Here is a 19791-nt window from a genome sequence, read left to right as displayed (position 1 = left end):
AGGTCCACAAGCAAGCCTAAAAGACAAGAAAGATGCTGTAAATAAAATTTTAGTGAATAAGGAAGAGGAAAACAAGTGTAAGTTAAAAGGCTACTGAGAAGAACAGAAAAGACTGGGAAAGCTTCCTGGAGGTGTTTTAATGTATGCTGGTGCTGAACAAAGAGGCTGGAAAGAACTGACAGTGAGCGTCTTCTACTAAAATATCAAAATACTAGTAAATCAGTATGTGTAGACAACTGGAGGAGTCTGCCACTTGAGGGGTGTTTAAAGGAGGCAAAGGCAAAGAGGTGTTCTGCCGGGCTGCAAAGGGCCAACGTGCTGAGCCTTATACTGCCAACACCAAGAGCAGGCGTTAATGTCCGCGAGTTGTTGGAGGACAGGTACCCTACGGCTCCCGACTTATCCTGAGGTATCACAGGTGCTCTTCCTCCACAGATCTAAGAGCTCTTTTAGGAAGGGTGACATGACACAGCTATTACGTCTTTGCCTCTCTCTTGTCCTTCCTGAGCTGCAGCCCTTGAGTATGGACCCAGAAGGGCTGACATCCATTTAGTCAAGTGGGAACATTGTAGAGAGGTTGGTGCTGGTCTCTTCTCACAGGTAATTAGTGATAGAACAAGAGGGAATGGCTTCAAGCTGCAGCAGGGTAGGTTTAGACTGGACATTAGGAAAAAATTCTTCCCAGAAAGAGTGGTCAGACACTGGAATAGGCTGCCCAGGGAGGTGGTGGAGTCTCCATCCCTGAATGTGTTCAGGAGTCGTTTAGATGTGATATTGGGGGATATGGTGTAAGGGAGAACTTTGTAGAGTGGGGTTGATGGTTGGACTCAATGATCCCAAGGGTCTTTTCCAACCTAAATGATTCTATGATTCTATGATTCTGTGATTCTGTTATTCTACAGACATGGGATTTCAGCATCAGATTTCTTCTCTGCGATCCCTGCAGGTCTCAGAGGAGGTGTTGTTCTATACCCACACCGTCATAAGCCCAAGTTCATGAGTTGCTGCGAACAACAGCAGAGCTTTGCCTTTGCTTCGAGCAAAGAAGCTCTTCACTGCAGGCCCTCTCCCCATACAGCGGGGTCCCTTCCTCCTCCCTTTGCAACGCAGCAGTATATGCCAGTCTGCCCCATGAGAGTGGTATCACAATTTAAAACCACTTAGTGCAGTGTTAAACGCATCTTCTGCGGGATTTACTTGAGAATAACATGTGGCTCGGCTGTACAGCGGTAAGCCAGGCTCCATTTTCATGACCAACTCTTTGCTGGACCACTGTGCCCAGCCAGCAGGCCACACTGGCCAGAGCTGGATATATACCCCTATATACAGCCCTGTAGCTCTTCGTGTACTGTGCCTTTCACTGTTTGCACCTCTGATTGCACACGACCAGCCACAGGGGTGTCTGCACCAGGTAACTTCTGCCTCCTCGGTGGCTGGGCTCCACACCCCCAGGCCGTCCCACCACCCCCCCATCCTTCACTTCAGCTTAACGGGCAGCTGAAAAAAATGCCCCAGCCCCTGCCTATTTTACATTAGCATGGGAATGCTTTACTGCCCATGCTGTCAGGAGATGTCCTGGAGCTAAATCGCACAAGACAGCCACTGATGGATTATGGCACCCAAAATTAACATGAGGGATATTTATATTTTCACTGCCGAAGCCTTGGAATGAGTCCCTTTTTGTTTGGCAGCGCTCCCCCAGAACTGCATTAGAAAGCTGCTGAAGGCGAAGGCAGATGCTTGCAGAAAGTGAGTGCTGGCTTTGTTTACTAGGTTCTTACTCTCACAGAGAGGAATTCAGCCAGTTGCTTTGATCTTAAAGGTGACACCATTATTTTTCTGCCTTTCTTGAGCGAAAGCGAGCTCAGCTTTGGCCCCTTTTTCAAGCAGTTTTACTTGGGGATGCAATTTTCTGGGGCTGAGTCACTCTGAGCCTGTCTTTTTCTTGTCCCAGGACAGATTTGCACATGATTTTGGCTGTCTCCTGTCAGGAAAAGCTCTGTCAGAGGTCCTTGGTGGCCAACTCCTAACAAGAAAGTATGAAGTGGCTCAGTATGTCGTACATGGAAGGATGCCAAGGCCAGTTTGTAAATCGGGGGCTGTCTGAGCAGCTCCGCCAGCCGGGCTCTGCTCAGCAGCTCCGTCTGTGCCACGATGCTCTCTGCCCGGGGCTGGGGTCGCGGGGACGTCACACACCTGAGCCCGTCCCCTGTGAGCCAGGCTGGGATGTGCCACTGCCACCACTGAACCAGCTCCTCGGGTTTAGCCTGTTCTTTGTAAGGGGTGTACTATCTTTCTCTCCCGCTGCTCAAAACAAGAGCTCAGCAGGCATTTTAATTTTAACAAGCAACGGGAAGCAAGCGTGTTTTTAACCCGTGAGTCTGCAGCTGGTGTCAGAACATCTCCCTCACTCCAGGGGAGCAGGATGACGAGTAGCAGAAGCCACACACAGACCCGGTACCTGACCTGAGGACCCCGTGGCCCCAGCGGGCAGGACAGAGCTTTGTCCATCTGCCCCGCAGCGATGGCCTTCGCTCTCCCTGCCCGACTGTCCCCGGCAGTCGGCGAGCTGGCCTCCAGGGCACATACCATGCCACGTGGCGTTTTGGACTATTTTCTGTTTGGCTGAATTGCTAATGCCATAGTAATTACTTAGGAAAATTCCTTAATCAAAATCGTATTTGTGGAGGTAATGAGCAAATAGGTCAAGGAGATCAATGTGCCTTATAAGCAGGAGCCGCTTCCCTGAGCATCTGCAGAGCTGGCTGCCTTGAAGGACCATCGAGGGGGCCCAGGAGTGGTGGGGGCCAGGGTCCAAGGTATGTTTGAAGTGCAAACAGTCGAACCCAGACTGCCCTTTTGGGTGCTGGATGCTTGGGGGATGCTGCGCTACACCCCTCGGAGGGGGGCTTTGCCCAGCATAGCCCCAATTCCTTGTTGCTCAGCCTTCCAGGAGCGTATCGCTTGTAAGGAGATGCCCTTAGTCTCTGAATGGATCTGACCATCAGCTTCAGAACCCAGAGGTCTTAGAGGAAACCTGGTTCATAGAAGCTGTCCTGGATTCTTGGAAAGGTGAGATCAGTCAGACACTCGGAAAGTCCGAAACATTGCAAGCACAGAACAGATTTTCTCCAAGACTTCATATTTTAAACAACTAAATGCAAAGATGAAGTAGGTACTACTGAGACCTAAAACCCCAGTGAGGTGTTGAGTATCCCCAGTTAGCTCCCCATCCAATCGACAGCTTGCTGGCCTCCCTCTCGCCGATGTTGGACATCTTTTCACTGGATTATTACCTTCATACAGTTAAGTCCCTGCTGTCAGCCTCAGACTTGAGAGTTCAGAATAATTCCACACCACATACGACCTTTTGTCACCTCACTGTACATCTTTTCTCGATCATTCAGAAACACACTGAGCAGCACACGTCCCAAAGCAGATCTTCTAGGACTCTAATCATTCACCCAGTGCAAAACCTGTTTGTTCTCATCTGTCGCTTTCTATCATTTAATCTGTTATTAATTCTTGAGAAGACCTTTCCTCTTATCCCACGGTATTCTCAAGCACTGTTGATGAAAGACCTCACTGACAATTTCCAAAGGAAAACGACTGCACTGCCTCAACAGAATCACTTCCATCCCCACGTCAGCCAACTCCTTCTCGGAGCGCCAGCAACCCCGTAACGCACGCTCTCCTTTCACAAAAGCCATCTTGACTCTTCTCCCTCGCTTTATCGTAATCCCTCGCAGCACACCTGCCCTACCAGCTCGTCTTTCACATTCCCAGCGCCGTCTCTAAAGCCTTTCTGAAGACGAGCATTGCATTTGCCACCTTCCCCTCGCCCGGCACAAAGGCTGATTAAATGGTTAGACTGTACTTCAGCGAAACTCAGCAGCTCTCCTTTAAAACCTCGAGTGAATATTGCCTGGTCCAGGTTTTTACCATTTCACTGATAAGATTTTATGCAAAACTTCATCGATTCTTCAGTTTTAGGGGGATCATCAGGAACAGCCCCTACACTCCATGCGGCAATCTCCTGTCCCCTGCCACCATGGAGACTACCAGTGCAAAGATTAAAATGTCAGTGGTTTTGTTTTACTTGAGTACCCTCGCATTTTGAATCTACGCATTGCCATAATTTTCTAGCAATCTCTGCCTGAAAATTTTCCCTCCTTTAGATCAAGGCATCAGATTACACAAGAAAAAAGGTAACATTTTTCTCTTACAAAATCTCCTTTCACCTAGCACAGGGGAGATTCCTGAAGCACACGTAACACCTGTCTGGGAGAAAGAGCTCCCTCAAGCTTAGCTTTGTCCTAAAAACTAAGGGCAATTACAAATTTGAGCCTCTGAAGCTCTGATAGGAAGGAACTTGGTTTTTAAAAAATCTATTTCTTTAGCTAAAGGAATTGATATAATTCAGCAACAGAAAACCACGAGCAAAAGCAAAAAGAATCCCTAAACGTGTCAAAGCCAGACATTTTATTGCACGTGCTTCTTCCTGGGAGAGGACAAAAATACACACAAGCCCAAACTGAAGTTAGCTGTGGTCCTTAATGCATTGCTGGAAAGCACATGGACACTGCCTTGAGAGGAAGAACCACCCTCCCTGCCCACTTTAGCCTTGTCCTGGGGAGGATTCACCTTCTCCAAAGGCATGGCAATGTCTGCGCTTTACCCTCTGTCTCCTGCCTACCCCTGAGCTGAGCCAACATCCCTCCGTTAGGCACTGACATGCCAACACCAGAGGTGCCAAGACATCAGTGCTAGTATGGAAGGGGAGACCCTTGGAATGCAAGCGGTGTCTCCAAGCTGCATGGAGAACCTGAAGGAGTGAGCTTGGCCATGAGCCTCTGAGCTTCTGCCATGCAGTGGGGTGTCACCAGAGACCCCCGTACGTGCTGCGGAAGGCTCCTCATGGAAGGTTAGTGCTTGTGACAGCCTCCATCTCCTGGTTTCTTGACACAGATGCCCTCACCAGCAGGGCAGAGGGCTTTTGCTAATTGAAAATGACCCATAAAAGGCTGAGCCCCTGATTTATGAAGGGCAGTGCAATTAGCCTCATAAACAATTCAAGAATGTAAATCAGGAAAGGGCTGGCTGGCAGCAGACAGTGAAACATTAATGACCTTACAGCTGCTCAAAGGTAAATATTTCATTAGCTCCACCAAGTATCATTCAGACAATTATGTTAAACTGATGTTCACAGGTGTCACCCTGCAACTCAATACAATGCTGGGCCCACGTCTGCGCAACCAGAACTAAATCCCCACCCGAGCACCTGGGCAGCCGGGGTCTGTCAGGTCCTAAAGAAGTGCATGTACCTGTCAGCCTGGACACAGGTGGATGTGCGTGCGCAGTATGGCAGCAAAAAGGCAAGAGCAGGAGTTCAGAAAGCAACACTTGTACTTCTGTGAAGAAGCCAGCACGCCCCAAGCTGCCACGGGATCTTGCCACAAGCGCCAAGGGCAAGAACGCAGCTCTTCGTATTGAACTCATGCACACTAAAGAAGTCCAAGCATGGTTGGACCAAATGTCTGAAGATCACTGGGTTCTCCTAAAGAAAGGGAACTAGATCTACAGTGCAGAACCCTTGCTCTTCTGGCTATTAAATTGCATGAATTGAAAGGAGGAGGGCCCTGATCGTTCTCTCAGAGGCTCACTCCTCCAGACCAACTGTGTTGATCACCAGCACTGGTGTCCATGGCTTGCCCTGCCTCAGGCACCTGCATTCCTTGCTCTCCAGTCATGTTGACCCTGAACCTGCCAGATGCTCACCATGGTGCTCACCCCCACGAGATCCTGGCTGAAGATTCGGGGGATCCTGCACAAAATGTTGATTTTTCACATTGCATCCATCCAAAATATCTTTAGAGAAACAGAGACAGGCAGGCAGAGGAGCTGATGCAATAGCACATAAGGAAGTAGCAGTGAAACGCAGAATGGACAAAAAGGGGCTGAAGAAGCACGTGGAAGAAAAGTGATTAGATAAGCAGTATTAGAATTGTGCCAGAGCTGAAAAGCCATGGGGTATAGTCAGGAGTGATTGACAGAAATGGTTTTGCCAGGACTCTCGGCTAAAAGAAAGCAGAACTTGAATTCTTGTATGGGACATGCAACTGGACACTGCAGGAGTACCAGGGAGTCCACAGCAGTAACACCGCTGGGACACGAGGCACAAAAAGCCGTGTGCTCTTCAGAAGAGGCAGAAGGAAGGGTGTAAGTGGCCAGGTGGGGAGGGAAAATTCAGTTTGACAACTGGGGTAAGACAAAATCTGCACAAATCAATAAAAAATGCTAGCCTGGATTAAAAAAAAAAAAATCTGCTCAAAATCCATGGCTGAAATAATTATGGGGAAGATGTTAGAAAGGAGGTTACCACAGGACCTGATGCTTGCTGCAAACGTGCACAGCGGGACACAGGTTTCAATAGAAATCTTTGTGATGTTCTCGGTCAGATACGACTGAGAAGTGCGTCATTGTGGGAGAGTTTAACTCCCACCTCCAGACCAAAGAAATAATACCACTGCTAATAGGAAAGCCCGGTTATTTCTGGATGCAACATCTGACACGTTTCTCCATCAGTCAGGAGGGCCAGCGGAGGTTATGCTGCCTGGGACAGGGGCTTGGCTGCGAAATGCAGACCTTCCAAAAAGACTCCAGACAGAATATAGGTGTAACTTGACTTCCGAGAACAAAAAGAAAGATAAATTAGGGAGACAGTCTGGGACACCAGTGGACTAAAGGGCTTAGAATCTGAACTTAGGTAAACCTGGAATTTCCTCAAATCTTGAGGCTGAATCTGTCAAACCAAACCGAACCGAAGGTCTTGGCTGTGACAGATCTCCCACGATAACTCTCCAAAATCAAGGTTTATCCCTACTTTAGATGTGTGACTCTTTGCCTCATACAAAAAGTCTGGGGTCCTTGGTGGAGCAACTGCTCTTTGGTTGGGAAGTTGCAATTATATTTGTAGAAGACTCTTGAGGGCTGCTTTGCTGCTGCCTTTCCCTGTATCTCCAGACAGAAGCAGTGGGGAGTTTCACAGGCTGTCTCTGCACAGACCAGCCCCACCAGCCATACCAGGGGCGACAGAGCTGCAGGACGTAGTCTGGGGCAACTACCTGCCCCTTCCAGCCATGGGCAGACAGTGCTGTTTTCCTTTTTTGTCAGTCAAGAACTTATCGCCCTGCTCAGATGGGAGTGATTCAGCTTCAGCACCTGCCACCTACCCAAGGGCAAAGCCTCACAGGGTCTGCAGGCTATCTGAAGAGGGTATGAGAGTTGATGTTGGCTTTTCAGGGCTGGTACAAGGCACCGTCCTGAGTTCTGACAGCCTCCTGAAGGACAGGGCGATCTCCCATGTGATCTCACAGATGTCAAGTGACAGCCATGGTGCTACACAATCGCTCTCTTGCATGGCAGATGGTATAACAACAACTCACTACAACTCGTCTAATCCCTCACTACAACTCTCCCACCCATAAGTCATGTGAACAGCAAGCGTTGATCAGAACCTATACTTGTCCACCTGAATCCTTTGATGGGCAAGTCCATTCAGAACCATGACTGGCAAGTGGAGAGTGGAGCCAAGTGGAGTCATTAGTCCAGCTCCTACTGCTGCCCTCGGCCACAGCAGAGGAATTGAGGACAAAAAAAGAAAGGACAGTAAGGTAGGTGACAGGAAGGCTCCTCTTCCATGTTAGCATCTCCAGCCACGTCACACCTGAACTCCTACGGGATCACTCCTGTACCTCTTAGATGCTCATCAAGGAGGACAACCCACCCACAGCAAGTAGCCTCAGAAGCGAGAGGACATCAGCTCTCTCTGTGCTGCAAGGTTCTGCCAGCGCCAGGCACTGAAGTGGTGCAATGAGGGCAGTCAGAAACCTGGACACATGGAATAAGAACCTCTGAGATCCGCAATGACCAACCCCAAGGCAGCAGTGGGACACTTCAGAGATGGAGGCAGTTGGAGCTACCTGACTGCACGCTGCACATCAGAGCCCTTTCAACTTCCCCGCCCCCGCCCTGCTTCCTGATCACTGAATATATTAATACCTAAGTAGGATTTAATAGAAAAACTTTTTCTGCTGAGCTGTGCAACCTGGATGCCACACTCACTGTCTGTGATCTCAGGCAGCCTGCAGCACTTCAGTTTGCTTAATGCTGCACTTAACCTACAGCACGGACACATCTCCACACCTTTCCTGCATCCTCCAGTCATCACAAAGACTAATTCTTTGCAGAGTTCCCCAAAGACCCTTCCTGTAAGGGCCATAACACTGCTTGCTGCAAGGAAGATGGGATGTGTAGGTACCGGAATTTTGAGTGCAGGCTGCCTATGTGAAGAGTACCGGGATCTGGCACATTGTCCCGGGAACGACTGGGATTTCAGGTCCCTCTGGCAAGCATGATGTAGACAGTAGAACTGCACCCTGCCCATGGAGCTTGCTGAGAAATGCTTTCTCGGTAGGAAAAGCTGCGGATCCAGAGAGGAGAGTTGTGAAGTGAAAGGAAGTGCCACAGAGGCTGCATTACTGCAGCTGGGAGACATTGGGTAGAAAGTCACGGATTTGGTAATTCGTATTTATCTTACTGCCTTTTCAGAGAGGTCATTCCGGGCACTGGGGCACTGCCCTGTGACTGGCAGCATCTGAACATCTCACATGGGGTTTGTTTTAGAGAGCAACAGTTACCCACAGAAGTGATTTAACACTAGAAGATAGAAGTGTTGGCACAGCGGACAAACCAGGGACAGATTTGGGGAGAGAGCTGCAAAAGGCCATCCACGTATATTAGAATTATTTTCCTGAGAGGGATTTGATGAGATGTGAACTCCATTATTTGTTAATGTTGCAGTACAGAGCCTTGTCCAAAGCCCTGGAGAGTCAGAAGGAATCTTTCCATTAACTTCTCTGATTGTAAGTGAGATTGTGACAGATGTACTCCCTTTTCTTTCCTCCTCAAATATTTTAAATCAAACAGAAAGAGTAGTTAGATTTGTCCTTTTACGGAGGAGGGCATGGCTCCCTCTTAGGTATGCTCATATAAATAGCCAGTTGGGAGTCTTTTCAGGTACCTGCAACAAGTAAGACCATCTGAGAGTAATACAGCTCCAGAGAAGGGGAAGTGAGGCAAGACCCACTAAATTCCCAAGCCACACACGCGTGGTTGGCGTGCCAGAAGGAACAGGGGCTGCACCAACAATAAAAGCTGCTTGCAGCCAATGATAAAAGTTGCCACAAGACCTTCAACATGAGGCAAACCTTCCTGGCATCTTTCCATCTACAAACAATCTGAAAGCCACCAGAAAACACCCTCGGCATATCCCAGAGGGTGGGAATACCCTGAAGACATGAGTGTTGCGAAGGAGAAGCCAAGGTGCCTTATGTAGAGAAACGCTGCCGAAAGAAATGGGAAGGCAGCCCTGCAGACTCTTCCTCCTCCCTTTGCTTGGCCGAGCAGAGCTTGAGACAGGACAATATGAGACAACTGGCTATGCCTTTTATGATTTAAATGCCTAAAACAAAACACTAATCAACTAGGTTTTCAGAGACTTGAGCAATGTCTTCTGCTGGTGATGCTCCGGCTTCCCCTAGCCAGGGTCTTGCTAAATCTCCAAAACCTGCACATCTGGATGTCAGATAAGCTATTCATTACATACCCAAGGACCGATTTATGAGAAGTTAACCATGACTTCCCCAGGATCACCTCTGTTCTCACACCTCCGTAAGCTGAGCTGGTAGTTTTCCATGGCAAGGCTGCAAGAGTGAGTTACAGCTTTGCAAAGCCTGTGCGCCACTGCCCTTCATGGTGGCAGTGGCCAGTGGTCAGCTCAGGAGTTCACTGCCTCTGGTGATAATGCCAGGAATAAAGTAGTGAACATTTGTTTCAGTACATTTTTGCATAATTTTGAAGTCAGCAAAGTCAACTGGGCAGCAAAGGAAGGAAGCTGATGAAAGCAGAGCATAGACTGCGTTGCAGTATTTGGGCAGGGATCCAACCAGAGGGGAAGGAAAGTTTACTGATTACGGCACATTCTCAATGGAGTATTGCTTCCAGCTCCTCACCTCTGTTTACACTTCTATAGAGCGTGATAGGATCGGCAATCGTGAAAAGGGGGAAGCTCAACATGTAGAATGGCCTTATAAAGATTTCATTCTTCACAGTGTCAAAAGCAGCTAGTTGCATTACTTTGTGGAGGCCAATTTAATTGTTGTCAATACCAGTTGCAAATTGGCTTTAACATTTTAAATTGATGTTTTCTGTAAACTGCTCTGATTAATGGAAGAAAACATTGTGTTTCTGCCTTTCATCTGAAGATCTAATGCATTTTACAAACAATAATTGATCTAGTAAGACACAGAGGCAGACAGGGAGAAGTAAACCTGCTACAGAAATTATTTTACCCTTCCACAGTGCCCAGTAGAGCTGCAGGGTGGTACAGGACAGAGCAGTGGGCTTAGTTGGGTTTTTCACCCAAGGAAACTTCTGAGCAGGTTAAAACTGAAATACCTTAACTGCAGGCAGAATTGTTTTGATTGTAAAATGCCACCATGGCGTCAAATTTGAGTTCTGGAAACTCCCAAACCCACCGGCGTGAACCTCAGCCCAGTTAATGTCAAAGTGCACGTAGCTTTGAAGGTGCTGATGATAGTCAATCCCAGTTGGTCACCAAGTTCCCAGAATGTCTACGCACATGCTCTCCTCTGTACTTGCCCAGAACCAACCTCTAAAACTCCTACCAGAGGCTGTGGTTAATGGGACACAGCTCAGTGGTTACAAGTTCAGCGCTGCCGAAACAGGGCGATCCCTCTCAGCCCCACTCCTTATGGCAATCCTATGGTTCATCATACATTGAATGACCTCTTCCTGAGCTGACTTTGCTGGGTTAATGAGTTAAACCAGCTGATGGAAGGATGTGACAGCACCAAAGTCAGCACACAGGGCAGAAGCCATGGCAGGAGAGGATGTGAGAAGGACTGAGACCTCTGCTTCAATGGCAGAAGAGCCATTAGGCTAACTCAACTGGCCATGAAACTGGAGATTGAGAGGAAGAGTGGACAAGCCTGAAGATTCAAATCAAGAAACCAGTCAGGGCTCACATCAAAACTCAAGCAGGACCATGACTCCCCTTGCCTACTGCATCCTCAAGCCCCAGGTGACTTGCTGCCCTGTCATTGCTGGTGCTGGGGCTGAGCTCTGAGTTGCCCCCCTGCCCCCCTTGTTTCCCAGGTGCTCACAGTTGTGGTCATGTCATCTCAGCACTCGCTAGGTGCCTGGGCAGATAGTGAGTGCTGAGGTGGCACCGCAACAACTTCAGCTCGGACACAGAGTGCTCTCCAGGGAACGGAGAATCTCCCAATCCTGCCCTTTCTCACAGCTCTCCAAAGTCTCCAGAATACCTGTGCCAGATACCGGCTCTCATGGCCCTCTGCTCCTGATCCTTGCCCAGATCTGGAGGAGGACGACAGAGCACGGAGTGAGGGGAACCACCTGGCTTAAAGGTCTTTCCTTCCTGTCACCCACAACACAGACTTTGTAACATTGAGCAACATGGGACAACGGCATTAACTGGACTTATTAGGTATTACACTCCAAAACTCTTTACATCTCTGCTTTTGTATGTTTTGCGAACAGTATTTCCGTGCCATTTCCAATCCAGCTGTACAGATTCAGGAATTGGGAAAGCATCCAAGTGCATCAGGTTGGACCTCCTACACACACAGAGTATCCATCCTCCAGCAGCTCCTCCTCACTGCTCCTGGTCAGTGTCCCTGTGACACTCCTGCACCCATCAGTCATGTTTCCCATTACCTCACAGCCCCATCAGCCCCAGGGTTTGCTCCTAAACCCAGCAAACGTTACAAAAAGTGGAAGCCCGGTTCTGGGAAGGAGGCCCATGTGTGGCAGACAAGCGGTGGGGGCACGGGCAGTTGATACTGCTGCACAGCGTAATCTGGGGCATCACCCAGCATGTTGCAGCACATGGCCATAGCCACTGCCACTCCGTCCCCCACAGTGTGCAGGGCCCTGGCTGGTTACACACCTGAATAACCTGGGATTGTTCAGCCTGGAGAAGAGAAGGCTCCAGGGAGACCTCAGAGCCCCTTCCAGTCCCTAAAGGGGCTACAGGAAAGCTGGGGAGGGACTCTGGATCAAGGAGGGGAGCCATAGAATGAGGGGTGACAGTTTTAAACTGGAAGAGGGGAGATTTAGATGAGATCTGAGGAAGAAATTCTTTGCTGTGAGGGTGGTGAGCCCCTGGCCCAGGTTGCCCAGAGAAGCTGTGGCTGCCCCATCCCTGGAGGGGTTCAAGGCCAGGTTGGACGGGGCTTGGAGCAACCTGGGCCGGTGGGAGGTGTCCCTGCCCAGGGCAGGGGGTGGCACTGGGTGGGCTTTAACGTCCCTTCCAACTCAAATATTCTATGATTCTATGATTCGACTCCCAGTCAGTATTTCCACAGTAACGCCTCTTCTCCACCGGAGCACACTGCCAGAAAAGCCCACTTCAATTAATTTCCACATTCTGCATGTATTTTGTTGTATTGTTTTCAGCAGGTTGAGTTTCACTGTGAGGCTTTGTTTCAAAGTAAATCTATATGTTTAATCCTCTCTCCTGCTCACAACTTGCATTACTCTCTCTTAAAAAAAAAAAAAAAATGTTGTTACCATAGTAACATACAGTTTCTAGACATCGCTGTGGACGATAAGCGCTGCTGTGCCTGGCCTTGTGGCTCTGGGACTGCACTCTGTCGAATGAATGCTAAACTCCACCAAAACACTTTTAGCAGGCACCTGATATTTATCCTGTAGCTCTGGATGTTGCCACTGGGTCGCGGCTGTGTGGTTCCTGTGAGTACCAAGATGTTGTACTTATACATGTGTATATACACACACACTCCACCTACACGGTTTTTGGCCGCAGCACTCACACTTTTTCTTTTTTTTTTTACTTTTTTTTCCAGTTTTTCCAAATTTGTCACTTGTTAGCTCTTTTGACACATGAAACCTTGACATCAGCCATGGGAGATATTTGGACTTGAGATACAAGAAACTGTTGCAAATGCATTTTATTTTCCAGCAAGTTCACTGGTAAACATATTTGCAGTGGGGATATTTTGTTGTCCCATGTGTCTTGTTAGTGGGGCATAGTTTACCCAAGGGTTCTTTTTCACAGATTACCCTAAAACTTTACAGCTCAGCAGAACACCCAGGAGACCAGAATAAACCAATAACCAGAGGCAGAAGTCGGTGCAGCCCCAGCCTCGCCGAGGGGAGGAGGATGCTGCCTGGCTCAGGAGGGCGCTGGGATCGTCAGTGTTGGTGGGCAGCACGTGTTGAATCCCTGTGGCTGCTCATGATCAAACATCCCCAGGTCCTAACCTCGGGCAGCAACGGAAGAGGGAGGGAGGATGTCCAAACCAGCAAGATTAAGGAAGGATAAGCAAAGAAACACCTAAGAGTTAAAAAGATCTGTTTGGAATCCGGGCGATTAAGCTCATTGCATTGTAGCTCATCCACCTGACTTTCTGACCCATCCCTTCTCTTGTGTTTCTTGGATTGCAAGTACTTTGGGACAAACTCTTTGCTTTCCAATGCAAGTGTAAAAGCTCTCACTTGCTGTTAGGATACAGGGTTGAAGGCGTCGGGTCTGTGCCCATGCGGTGGTGCAGGACGAAGCATCCCTGAGCATTCACAGAGCAGGACTAAAGCACACGCTGCGGCACACATCCCCTGAGAGGAGCCGACCTGAAGGGTGTTCGCAGGGCAAAAGTGCTCTCAGTACCTGGGCAAAGTGCATAAATTACTCAGGGACACATATTTACAAGGTTTTAGGTATTTATTTTGGAGTCAAGGGAAGATGATAACCCAACACCTTTTGAAGCAAGGCCCTTATCCTCTCTGTGCTCCACATCCCCACCTGTGAAATGAAGACTGGCAATGCCACAGAGGGTGGGAGCTGCTCTGGTACGACTAATGGTGAGTGAACACCTATGATGTCTAACACTGCACAGACTGTTTATGTCCTAAATGAGCAAGAAACCTAGATCCTTCACACCGAAGAAGACAGCAGCTGGTGTCCTCTCTTAGTTGCCCAGTTCAGGCAGCTTCTACCTCTCCCCACTCTGCTGGACCGCTCCTCCCTTTTGGCAATGGTATTTTGGATGCCAGGACACTGAGTAACTCTTACCCTCAAAATGTTCTGAGACAGAAATATCTGCCATTTTCTGGCTGCTCAGAAAGCGCATTAACTCATTTGGGAGTTACCTGGGTGGGAAAGCTATGGGAAGCATCGGGACTTACTGTAACAGAGGTGTGCTTGGAGGAGAAAGCGGATGGAGTGGCACTGAACTGCCTTGTCTTCTACAGGTCCTAGAGGTTTCAAAGCTGGTCCTGTTTCTTTCTTTTCAAATGTCAGTGAACGGCAACAGGAGTACGGAGAAAAGAAAAAGCCCATTTGCAGAACTCTCTGGGTGTTTTCCAAGTGGTTTCCCTAATTCTTCACCCGCCTGCACCTTAACTAGTTTCTTACAACAGAGCACAGGGGCTGTAAAACGCTACTGCGGGGACTGGGGGATCATTTTACACCTGCTTTGTATTCCCCTGAACAGCTGTAAATGACAACACAAACTGTGAAGCAGCAGGGAATTTGAACTCCTTCGACATACATTTCTGCACTGATCCTCAGTAAATTAATTCAAATAGTTGCTGGGGATTTGGGGGAGAAGCTGGAGAATTCAATGAATGAATGAAGGACGTAATTTGAAGCAGAGACCAGCTGGAGACGTGGGGGAAAGGAGAGAGGGGAAAGGAAGAGGGATGGAGAGGGAGAAGGCACATACAGCCTGGAGGCGATCTGAGAAGCCGACCGCCCTGGCTCACCCTGGTCTTTAGAAAAGGGCCAGTGCCCGTGCTGAGCTGGTAGCCCAGGGAGAGCGGGGCAAGTGCTGCGATCTCCTCCCCTACGCCACGATGGGGATGGAAGTACTCCCCATGCTGGTCTGCCTACATTTGGCTAGAGATGTTAGCTACAGTTTCCATAAAGATTAAAGGCCTCTCCCGCATTTGTTCACATTCAGAACAAGCCCAGAATATGCCTCTGGCTGGAAGGCGCTGCTGAAAACAGCACTTTGAATACATACATCTCTGGAACATCCTGACTCAAATGGCTTATTAAAAGCCTTCCCCAGATATATCAGGCGAATCAGAGCGCTAGCCTGTGTTGTTTGCTGCATTCGAAGTGATAATCCTGTCAATAAGCTGCTCCTCACACCTGCAGGTACCCCCGTCCCTGGCTCAGGTGAATAGCAGAAGAATTTTCACACTGGAAAATTATCTCAGTTTCCCCCTGAGGTCAGCTCTTCGCTGGCACATCTGGAGCTGGTTTCAGACCAGTGTGTTCTGTTGGTGAAGCAATTTGATGTTCTGAGAATTAAGAGGCCAAAAGAATATAAAACTAGGCCAGAGTCTTTTCTCCAGCAAGTACAAAAAAAAAAAAAGAAAGAGTCTTGTCATTGCTCTTACAGTTGTCTCCTGATCCTGGAGACAGTCAGAAGCAGCACAATTCCAGGCACAGATTTTACCCACCTGCCTCACGATCAAGTAGGTGACACTCGGGGACCCTCCACTGCCGCAAGTGGCAGCAAGGACATCCTTGTCCTGAACATATTTGGAGAGATTCTCCTCCCACACACCCTCCCACCTCAGTCTAACGGTTCCTAGTACCCCTCTCCCCCAGGCTGGCCATGCTATCAAGGTGAATTGTACAAAAAAGAGCCAGTGGGGAAGAGCCAGAATGAGACCAAGAGAACAAAGGATCAATTCAGACCATGCGTTGTCCTGAGGCACCACAGATTTGTACCAGCTGTGAGACTGGGACACAAGCCTCCCTGACCCATAGGGATTTACCTAAACCAAGCCCCCGTCCCATCACTATGATAGCAAAACGCTGATTTACACCCGCCGAAGGTCTGTTTGAAATCCTTACGTGGAGTCTTTTGTGGTTTGGTCTCAGTTTGGGAAACAGCAATGAGACGGCTACCTGCATGACTGTTGGTCCTGAGCTGGCTATCCATCCACCACCAGGGCAGTCAGGAAACTCCCATCTGACAATTTCTGCGGGGACTGAATCTTGCAGCTGCTTTGCTCAGCCACATTTTGGGATGAAAGCAAACCAACCCGTTGCACCTGACTTTTGGAAGGCCTTCAAATATGGCATAAGGACGGTATTGCAGGTAGTCATCTCAGCCGAGAATCTAGTCTTAATTTTTCCACTAATGCTAATGTCCATCGGCATCACTGCCACAGGAACTGCCCTCATCTTTTCTGACACATCAGTTGACTGTGGACCTTGCAGGAGTATTGCCTCTGGCTCAGGCTCTCTCTCTTGTGCCAAGCGCAGCACCTTCCTCTATGGGAGCATGTTGCTGCTTATGTATGACGTTTTCCAAGCCCGCAGGAACTACTGACCTTTCTCCCATCTGTCCTTATTCTTGTCTATGTTTGCTGGCCATCCACCGAACAACTGAATGGCACTGACCTTCACAGGAGATGTCAGGACAGATAACGTGGCCAAGGAGAAAAGACGGGGGAAATGTTGCCAGAGTTTTCCTTCCAACATCCCTAAAGGTGCTACTGTGATGGAGACATCAAAAATGCCAATAGGTAGCTAGATGAGATGGATTTCCTGTAATCTCAGATTCATCATATCTTACCTGTTACTCACAATAGCAAGCAGTGAACTAACGAGAGGTCTGTGTGGGCTGGAGCCGCGTTCCTGTCTACAGAGAGTGCTGTGGCTCATACTAATTGGGTGGTGCACAGCTGGAGCGGTGTGCCCTGGCCCAAGCAATCTGTAGGCACGGCTTTCAGCTTTCCTTATCTGCAAAGGGCCTACCACCGCCCAAACAGCAGCACTGTATAAAAGCAATGAACAGAAATGTCAGTGGAAGTGAGGGTGGGTGGAAGGGGAGATGAACCGTCCCCTGCTATCCCAGAAGGGGAGTTTGATTCTCAGAGGAAAGCAAAAGTGGCAATAATCTCTGCAGAGATGCTCTTCAGGCACTTGGGACCCTCAAGCTTGGCAGAATCCAGTGTGGGAAATATATTCTGCTTCTGATAAATAGCTGGCTCCCACAAGACCTGGGGAACATGGCCATTTTAAGGTAGTACACAGAAGCCTTCTTGAAAACCAGCTGCCTTGTCTGAAGAATGATAATTGTCCCCATGTCTAGGGCAGAGACACCTACTTCTCTTTTTCCCTTCAATAAGCATTAGGTACACCTGGGTTCTTCTATCTCAAAGCTCAACAGAGAAGTACAGACTAAACCTAACACCAGGCCCTCCTGTCCCACTGCAGAGCTCTGAAACTACCTGCTGGGAAGTGCCTGGGCAAACACACTGAGGACTTTGCCTTGGTCTTGAGCCCTCCTTCAAGCATCTGTGACAGCTGGAGAGAGGGCCCATGGCTTGGTGGACTACCAGAGCAAGCTGTACGTTCCCACCCTGTGATGTCCTGCTGCCACCATCTGAGGGCTGCCCGAGTGCTTGCGGGACGGGTAGCAGTGGGGAGGTGGAGATGGGACTCCTCTCCACCCTGCATCAGGAAACACCAGGCAAGTGAAGCGCCGCAGGCATGCCCTCAGCAGCACCTGCGCACGCCGCCTTGTTGGACTCTGCTGCCTCCAACTCAGATCACCTCAATTTGTCACTGTCACCCACAATCATTTTGTTCACTGACACCAAACAAGCCTAATGGAAAAATGAAGCCATGGTTTATTTAGCAAGACTTAAGGGCACCCTTCCAGTTATAAGTTTGGAAACAAAAGTTTCAAGTAAAACAAATATAAAACTCAATCTCAGCCTGTATGTAACAACTATAGTCCTGCCTGGTTGCTTAACCTCTCATGCTACAGAGTCCTGAGACAAACCACAGCCAGCAGACCTGATACTTCTGCAAAACCCTACAGCCGTGGTCTTCTAAAGCCAATCTGCAGCACCAGTGAGCAGTGCTTTTCCTGGATCTTGCTACTACATGCTACTGCCTCTATTTTTTCCCCCCAGCTGTCCCTCATTTATCTCTTTTAATTTCCTTTCTTCCCCGCACCTTCCAAAAGCAAGTATGGATGGTGACCCCTCTTCTACTTCCATACCAGGGCTGACCCGCTTCATTCTAGCTTAACGTGCTATAACCCGTTCTTGTTCTCCAACTTTTACTTCCCTCCCAACCTGAAAGATTTTATCTGTCACTTATACAATTTCCTGATTACCACAATAATCTGAAGATTAGCTGAGTAACAGAGTATAGTTATGACAGAGCACTGCCCTATTCTGCAAATGGAACGGTATAAAAAACATTAACTCTATAGCTGTTTTATGAGCTCATGATCTTTTGTAAGTGATTAGCTTTCTGTCTTATATGATATATGAGGACATGTTAATAACGGACACAACTGAGCCAGGAACAAGTTCTTTTGGGCAAGCTGCAAGCGCAAGTTTTCCCTTCCCAGCTTTGGCAAGGGCTCAATGTGACATTGGGTCCAACTGGCTGCCCCCAGGCAGAAGTGATCAATTACCCCTACAGCTGCCAACGGCTGTGGAAGGCTGTGCTGGAAGTGAAGTCCCTCTCCTTTGTGGCTGGGTTCGTGCGTATCTTGTCTTGGTGGGCTCCTACTGCCTGCGCACTGCCTATTTCAGCCCTGACTGGACTCTGATGGCTCTTCTCCTTCGCACGATGTGGGCAAACATACAGACAAGCAGAGGCTGAACGAACAGACCATCATCTTTAACAGCATGCCTCTTCCTTCTCAGGAATTGTGCCTTGCTCATCTCATGTCCCAGTCTTTGGCAAGGACCAAGCAGGCTCTTTACCAGGTGCTGTCACTATGTACTGTACTAGCACCCCACTCACAATACCCGTGCTCTGGTCCTTGCACCCTTGTTTGCCTCCACTTAAGGAGTAGTAAGTCTTCAAAATGCCCATTGGAGCCATCAGCTACCGACAGACACCAGAGAAGAATACTGCAATTAGCAGTTCCCCTCAAACAAACCCTCCCATTCGCCTCTTCTCAGACTTGTCAGTGCCTAAAAAATGACACCTAAATCAGACTTCCAGTATCCAGCTGGTCTCTCCTGCTGCAAGCAAAGAACTTCGTCTGCATCTTGGTTCAGGATGTGCCTGCCCTAACTGACCAACGGGAGCCCACGGGAAGAGACGGGGTGTCTTCAGGAAGGGATTCATCTCATCGCAAGGATTATGTCAGAGGCGTTCTCTGATGGTGCCTGTACCTGCTCACTGGCCATAAATCCGTTTCTATCCTGGGGCAGAATCACACATCCTCTCAAGAGCCAGTCCCAAGCCCTAGATATGCAAAAGCACCGTCTTCTTCCACAGTCACCTCATGTACCGTTCTCCAGCCCAGCATTTTATTTTACAGGCGTAACTCTCTGGCATACAAAATTACAGGGTTCACTGGCCTCTGAGTGAAAATTGGAGAACGAAGAAATCCTTCTTAGTTCTCAGGGAAATTATTTTGCTCCCAGCAGCAGGGGAGGCTTCCAGAGAACACGGTCACCTGGTCCTGTCTCCATGTGGCGATACACATTGCAGCAAAACCCTCCTAATAGTCACCGCAACGAGGGAACGGAAACCAAACAGTGACCGCCCTCAGCCATGGGCCGGTTCCACAAAGAGCAGAGCACATCGAGCCCTGCAGGTCGTGGAGCAGTCTCAGGTCTTGCTAGCTTCTTTCAGAAGCTTCCCCAGCAGGAACCATTAGCAAAACC

At 48.8% G+C, this 19791-nt stretch overlaps 1 protein-coding gene across 3 annotated transcripts in view; it reads right to left on the bottom strand.

Annotated features, from left to right (window-relative positions):
• The window catches only part of SHISA6 (shisa family member 6), a 272716-nt gene that overhangs the window by 235818 nt on the left and 17107 nt on the right, over positions 1-19791 (bottom strand). The window lies entirely within an intron of this gene.

This window comes from Chroicocephalus ridibundus, chromosome 14, assembly GCF_963924245.1.
Source record: "Chroicocephalus ridibundus chromosome 14, bChrRid1.1, whole genome shotgun sequence".
NCBI lineage: Eukaryota > Metazoa > Chordata > Aves > Charadriiformes > Laridae > Chroicocephalus > Chroicocephalus ridibundus.
This window is presented reverse-complemented; position numbering and strand designations above follow the sequence as displayed.